The 7,548-nt window shown below is 43.3% G+C and overlaps 1 pseudogene; it reads left to right on the forward strand.

Moving 5' to 3' along the window:
- Positions 1 to 3,902: 3,902 nt before the first annotated feature.
- LOC103596266 lies at positions 3,903 to 5,453 on the forward strand (annotated as a pseudogene).
- The last annotated feature ends 2,095 nt before the right edge of the window (positions 5,454 to 7,548 follow it).

The raw sequence follows: 7,548 nt of genomic DNA on the forward strand, positions 1-7,548 counted from the left end.
TCTCTCATTTCTGTTCATTATGCTGAAGTTGACTGTTACAGGTTGAATTGTGTCCCTCCCTGCCAGTATTTACATGTTAAAGTCCTAATCCCTAGTTCCTCAGAATATAACCTTATTTGGGGATAGGGTCTTTACAGAGGTGACCAAGTTGAAGTGAAATTAGGATGAGCACTAATCCAGGATGACCGGTGTCCTTATGAAAAGGGGGAATTTGGAGATAGGCAGGTATAAGGGGGAAAAGTGTGAAGAGACACAGGGATAAGATGACCATCTACACGCCCAGGGCACAGGCCTCGAACAGATCCCGTCCTCACAGCCCTCAGAAGGAACCAACCCTGCCGACACCTTGATTTCAGACTTCTAGCCTCCAGAAACTAGACATTTCTGTTGTTTATGCCTCCTAGTTTGGGGTACTTTGTTACAGCAGCCCTAGCAAACAAAAGCCATATCAGTTAGTTTTTCAGAAAGAATTTAACTTAAGAAACTAGTTAAACAGGTATTGGAGGATTGTCCAGGTAAAGTGGGAAGGACTGCAGTAACATATAGTTGCAGGAAGCAGCTACCATCCCTAGGGCCAGAAAGACAAAGGGAAGATCCAGGGTTATCAGCATCTAGAAGCTTAGAGGAGAGGCCCTGATGAGCTACGGCCCAGGCTGGGTGCTGCCTGCCAGTGCTGGTGTCTCCAATGGGATATTATGAGGTTAGCTCAGAAGTATGGAAAATATGGAAACCAGAACCAATTGTCATCACCAGGGTAAAGAACTTTTCGTAGGTGACGCTGACAGGAGCAGACAGCAAAACAGTTCCAAGAATCTCCTCCAGGCTTCCAGTCTCCCTTTTATATGTCCTATTGTCAGAGCGTCACCGGGAGTCAGCTGGCCAAGGAGAAACGTGGTTTGGTTACTCTTATACACCTCCCTTATTATAAAGGTGTAGGTGGTCTTCCTTCAAGAAGACCCTGCTAGGCATCCCTTCTTTGACCCATTTCCAGTGGCTGTAGAATTTGACAAAGCTTACGTGCACCATCTGGTATACCATCACTTTTTAAAATTTCCTGAAATACCTTTGTCGTAACATTACTTGATAGTGTTTGGATATGTTGTACCCACCAAAACTCATGTGGAAATCTGATTCCCAATGTGGCAGTGCTGGAAGCTGTTTGAGTCATGGGGGCGGATCCCTCATGAATGGATTAATGCTCTCTCTGGGGGTGGGCGTTTGAGTGAGTTCTCACTCTATTAGTTCCTGCAAAAGCTACTTGTTTAATAGGCTCTGGCACCTCCCCTCTCTCTCCCGCTTCCTCTCACCATGTGATCTGCTTTCTGCCTGCTGCTTTCTGCCATGAGTAGAAGCAGCCCGAGGCCCACACCAGATGCAGCTGTTCCAGAATCATGAGCCAAATAAACCTCTGTTCTTTATAAATTACCCAGTCTCAGGTAAGTCTGTTATAGCAACCATTGGGAAAATGGAACAATTTGGTCAGGCTCCCCTCGCCTCAGAGCCGGTTCAGGGTAGTTTGGTAAACATTGTGTGTGTAGGTGGAGTAAGCGCACCTGCATGGCGGCGCCACTTTGACTGGTGTTTACTCCCTCAGGCGCCAGCCCTGCGTGGCCATGTTTTTCCAGACCTGCAGCTTCCAAGGACCGTGTGGCTGGTTCCCTAGCTTATAGACCTGTGTGAAGGGGTCTGGTGACCCAGCCTGGTGTGGGAAGGGTTTGTGACCCAGTCTGTGAATGGGCTTGAGGGGTCTGAGAGCTCCAGACCCAGCCCTAGCTCAACCATTGGCCCAGTCGGTGCAGGATTATCGGCAGGTAGGTAAAAGAGCCGCAACAACTGGCGTGGTCGCCTAGCTTTACAATTGGCGTCACAAACAGGATTAAGAGCTAGACAATTGGCGCTGTGAGGATTCCAGGCCTTAGCCATAGCATAGCAGTAGCCAGACAGCAGCACAAAGTGGACTAGCACACTACTCCTTCCCTCAAAAAACTTTAGTAACTTATGGCTGCCTCTATATCCCCATTTTCTCTCAGTCTGGGCCAGGATCTCGGCCCTGACCAGCAATAATTTCACGTGTCCCTATTTAGCGCAGCTCCACACAGTGCCCTTAAGACCCTTCTCCAGCCTGTGCCCCTCAATCTCAGCAGTTGAGATCATTTCTCAGAGAAGATAGGCTGTCAGACAGGAGCTCCTCAACTTCTCTCCCCTCTTCCTCTAAACTTACCTATCATGACCCTAACTTTCCTCCTTCCTGCCTGTGCCAAAGGAGGAGCTTTCAGCCCTCATGTCCCGGGCTAGCCCCTCACCTGTGTGTGCCTCAAACCCAGTGCCTCTCTTCTCTAGATTTTTAACCTTACCCTTTCCAGGAGCTACTTCCTCTCCACCTACAAATACACCCACATCTTCCCCCTTCCTAAAAAAGGCGTCCCAGGTCCAGCTTTCTTTTCGCTCTCTCATCCACACGTCTCTTTACTTGCTCCCTTTTCAGTCCCCCTCCACCCCTGTAGTCCGGCATCTGTCACTATCATTCCTTCCATTAAGGGCAGCAGTGACAGAAGGGCCAAATTCATCACGTACTTCTCTTACCTTGGTAGAGCTCTTGGTAGATTTTATGAAGCTTGTTTTCTTGATTTAAAAGCAATACATATTCATTATTCATTATAGAAACTTCGGAAAACACACAAAAGAATAAAATAAAGTTAAAAAAAAAAAAGTCAATGTGAGGGCCTCCGACACCGTGGGGCATAGATGAGAGAACTGGGGTCCTTGGTATAAAAACTAAAAAGGGAGAATAAAAACTAAAACCGGTTCAGGGGGCACAAAACGTAGACACTGTAATCTCAACTACTGACAATCTTTGGGGAACAGTTCTGGATACTCTAGCATTCTGAAAACCTAACGCTCATCCCTGTAACCACCAAGACATTTGACTCTCATCTCATAAAGCCCAAAATCTATTTTAAAAACAGCATACTTCCCCATGTTATTCTTTAATGGAGAATAACAAATGCAATTTAAACTTTTATTGGTAGCCTAACGTTATGATATGGTGTAGTAGAAATAATAATAGAATTGTTTGTGTTACATACCTATTATGTGCCAGGCCTCGCTAGGTATTTTACATGTGGAATCTGAATGTAATCTCATGTAATTTGCACAGTTCATCTGTGTTTTATAAATGAGGAAACTGAGGTTCAGAGAAGTTAAGGCATTTACAAACTGCAGCCCATCTTCTGGGTGGCAAGGCCTTGATTTGAACTTAAAGCCTTATGTTCTTTTGCTACACCAAAGCTGCATGCCCTGGCGGAAGAGCACTGGGCTCAATTCTGTGTCTTCCTCGAGGCCTTGGGAAACCACTGGACTTCTCCATGACTGTCCAGGCTAACCATAACAAAATATCACAGACTGAGTGGCTTAAACAACAGAAATTTACTTTCTCACAGTTCTGGAGGCTAGAAGTCCAAGATGAAGGTGTCGGCAGATTTGGTTTGCTCTGAGGCCTCTCTCCCTGGCTTGCCGATGGCCACCTTCTTGCTGGGTCCTCACATGCCCTTTTCTCTGTGGGTGCACATTTCTGGTGTCCCTTTGTGTGTCCAAATTTACTCTTATAAATAGTACACAGGTCAAATTGGATTCAGGCACCCTAGAGGCCTTGTTTTTACTTACCTCTTTTTGAAGGCCCTATCTCCAAATACTAAGGTAGTGGGGGTTAATTCTTCAACATGTGAATTTTGGGGAACACAATTACAGTCTTTGCAAGAAAAAAGGGTTTTTATATCCAAAAGCTTGGCCTTTAGTTATCAAAAGCTAATGTCCAAAAAGACTCAGGGCCTTCTCTCGCCATTTTCAGTGGGCTCAGAAGCTGAGGCCTACAGCACCTCCTGCATCCCAGAACAGGGGACAGCATGGCTGCAGGCAGGGACTGCAGGGACAGGGGAACAGGGCTCATGCCCAGCAGCACATGTGTCTGCTTCCAGAATATTTAAAAGATGCTTCAAAGAAGATGAAAAGTGGGCTTATGTTTGTAAAACTGGTTAACCCACGTTCAGGGGAAGGAGCCATCTACTTGTTCAATATTTGTTCCAGAATATTTAAAAGATGCTTCAAAGAAGATGAAAAGTGGGCTTATGTTTGTAAAACTGTTTAACCCACGTTCAGGGGAAGGAGCCATCTACTTGTTCAATATTTGTCTACAGCGCTGTTTGAAATAACAATTTTCAAGGAAAAACACCACTCTTGGTTTATAAATCAATCAGTTCAATCAGGAGGGCTTCTCCACTCTGCCACACCCCTGGACCCTCTCTGCTTCTGCGTTGCCTCAGAAAGACTGAGAAAGAGGGAAAGTTTCAACCCCTAGGTCAAGTTGTGGCAGATGACTTATTTCCAAATTGCATGTTGCTGAAACTTCCTGAACTTGAGAAGGTACTTTGCCACATGACAGAGAAGAAAGAAATAAACAACAAGAAGTAGTAAAAGTACAGCAAAGAAAAGACATTAAAATGGCTGGGGAAAAAAAGGTTAACCAAACTACTGCTGTATTGAAAACCAATAAGGTAAATGTCAGTGTCTGGGTACAGTTAACTGCATTTTTCTCTGGTGACCAGGTTTTGAGTGACAAGGAAGAGGATAATATTCATTATGCTCATGGCCTGATATCTGATTACCACCTACAGTGCATTGAATGGCCCCCCCAAAGTCACTGAAGCTTAATCCCCACTGTAACTGTTAGGGTGGGAAAGCCTATTATGGTAGTTGAAAGGTGGGACCTTGAAGAGGTGATTAGATCCTGAGCACCATGCCCTAGTGAGTAGATTAATAATGGTGGTCATGGGCATGGTTCTGAGGGCTTTACAAGGAGAGCACATGAAAGTCTCTCTCTCTCTCTGCTCTGCCATTTTCTGCCATAGGAGACCCCTGCATTGCTGTAAAGTCACCACCAAAGAAGACCCTCATCAGATATGTTCCCTGGACTCTGGACTTCCCACTCTCTGAAACTATAAGCAATAAATTTCATTTTCTTGTAAATCACTCAGTTCCAGATAGATATTTTGTTATAAACAACAGAAACAGACTAATACACCTCCCTAAAGAATTAAGTGATGACTCATCTAAATACTTAAAGCTTCCAGAAACTTCAGCTTCATTGCCAATTCCTCCGTCAAAGAAAATAAAGTTATAAGATGAGCCTGCAGAAGCAAAAGAAGATTACACTAAGTTTAACACTAAAGATTTAAAGAAACTGAAAAGAAAAATAGCAAAATGGCTGCAGCTCAGAAGACTTTGGCTAAAGTTGACAAGAGTGGAATGAAAAGTATTGAAACTTTTTTTTGGTGCAAAAAATTTTTTTTTAATTGGAAAGATCTGACATTTTGAAAATGAAATCTAGCAAAAATATTTGCTTTTCACATGTTTCATTTTCATCCTTCCTCCATGCCCCTGGACTTCCTGACCCTTAATCACCACCTTTTGGAGGGGAAAAGAAAAGGCCAACTTTCAGTGAATTTCAAAAATTCACTTGAACATTTCTATGTATTTTATTTTTGTGTTCCTGAGCAAAATATGGGGAAGTAATTGTATAACTTCATGGCTTGTGGCCTTTGGAGTATTGTTTAACATAATGAAAGTAATCACATAAATAGGATTTAACATATAGCATCCTAATTTCCTCATAAACTGACCCATACAGGAAAAAAAAAAAAAAAAAGACTAGGGGCATAAAATCATATCATACCATTATTATTATGTCATATTGTTAAATTACAAATCCCAAATTTTGTAATTGGATTAGATTCCTCTGAATTCGCACAGAGCTCTAAGACACGATAATCAATTACAGTGCTGGATGCAGGAACAAATGAGAAATTTAAGACACAGTGTATTTACACTAAAGTCTCTAGATGTTAGTGATTATTTTAAATGTTTGTACATGATTTTTGTTATACTTACGACCCCTCCACTGCTATCAGGCGAGCAGTTGTTCTTACTGTTTGTAATATACAACCAGATTTTCCTGTCACTTACCAATCCCACTCTGGCACAGAAACTTGATAACTGGGGTATTTGAACATGTAAATAAAAATAAATAGGCTTTCTTTAAAGGTTTAACAGGCTCTCCTATGAATGAACTCTTTGGTCAATACCTTCTACGAAACCTGTTTTAGTGACTTGGAGACTTTGCTTGCTATCTCCTGTCTCTAGTTGTGTTTGGATTGTTGAGATTGTTCCATCCAACCCAAGTTTCAGGTAGGTAAGATGTTACCATCTAGTAGAATTTGGGCAAGAGAAAATCTTTTACCTGTCCATAGAGGAAAACCTTGACATTGGCAAGAAAAACTCTGGGACCTATTTAAATCCCCAAATTCATGAACACCACACTGGCATATAGAGCAGAAGAATATGACCTGATGATGCTCTCCCCTCCCCACCCTCTATAGCTCACACTTCCTCGTACCCCTTGACCAGTCTCCATTTGACCTAGACCTGGGCCATCATTGCCTCAGGGTAGGTTCATTACAACAAAATGCAGATAACAAAGAAGTCAATTCCTTGCTTTTGGGTTTCAAAACAGGATTTGTGAGAAGAAAAGGGTTTTGAGATCCCAAAGCTTGGGCTGTAGATATCAAAAGCTAATACCCAAAAAGACTCAGGGCATAAAATCATGTCATACTATGTATTATTAAATTATGAATCCTATGTTTTTACAAGGGCAATATAGAAAGTCTCATTTGTTAACTGTGGTTATTTTGTAACTAAAGAAAAACAATGAAAATGCTATTTCTGTGCAGGCACTCTAATAAAGAATAAAAAACTAAGTTTTAAAAGTAACTGTGCCATAAACAGTCATTGAGAAGAATTCTAGAGGTCTATGATCCAGTCGCCCATTCCAGGGCTGCCTGAGAGGGAAGGTAGAGAAAGTCACATTGGTAACCTGAGAAAGGCCCTTGTGCCCTTCTCCCTACAAGCTAAGGTTAGGCAGGAAGGTGGATGGAAGAACTCTCAGAATCTGTTGGAAAAATCTGAGCCCAGGGAGTAGTAAGACTCCACCCCTGTGGACAGTCGAATGCTCTAGCCCTTGAGGCATGTGGGCAGAGAGGCCAGCAGCTGCCTCAGAGTCCCCATGCACCCAGGCAGCAGGTCAGACACCTGAGAGCAAGTGGCCAGGAGAAGCCTCACACTGAGAGCCAGGAGGACCTGAGGGTGAGGGGGGACATCTTTGCAGATGCCAGATGGGCACCAGCGATGATGGCCCAAGGTTACCGCCCGTCCTCCCAACACTCTCCCCGAGAGGAAAAGGGGGAAAACACCAAACCTAGTGAGCAACCCCGATTCTGCTACCAGGTAGAAGGGAGGCCACAGATAGGACTTAAGTTTAGTCATAGGAAATAAAAGAATATTACTTTTTCTTCTGTACACCTGAATTGGTGGCCTGAGGAACACATTCCTACTATGCATATGATTTACCCCCTTGAAAGCTATAAAGTACAATTGGAAATGATTCTTTGAGTTGATTCTTTCCATTGCTACATGTGCTGCATGTTGCACACACTCTGT

This window comes from Galeopterus variegatus, unplaced genomic scaffold (genome assembly GCF_000696425.1).
Source record: "Galeopterus variegatus unplaced genomic scaffold, G_variegatus-3.0.2 Scaffold1968, whole genome shotgun sequence".
NCBI classification, from domain to species: Eukaryota; Metazoa; Chordata; class Mammalia; order Dermoptera; family Cynocephalidae; genus Galeopterus; species Galeopterus variegatus.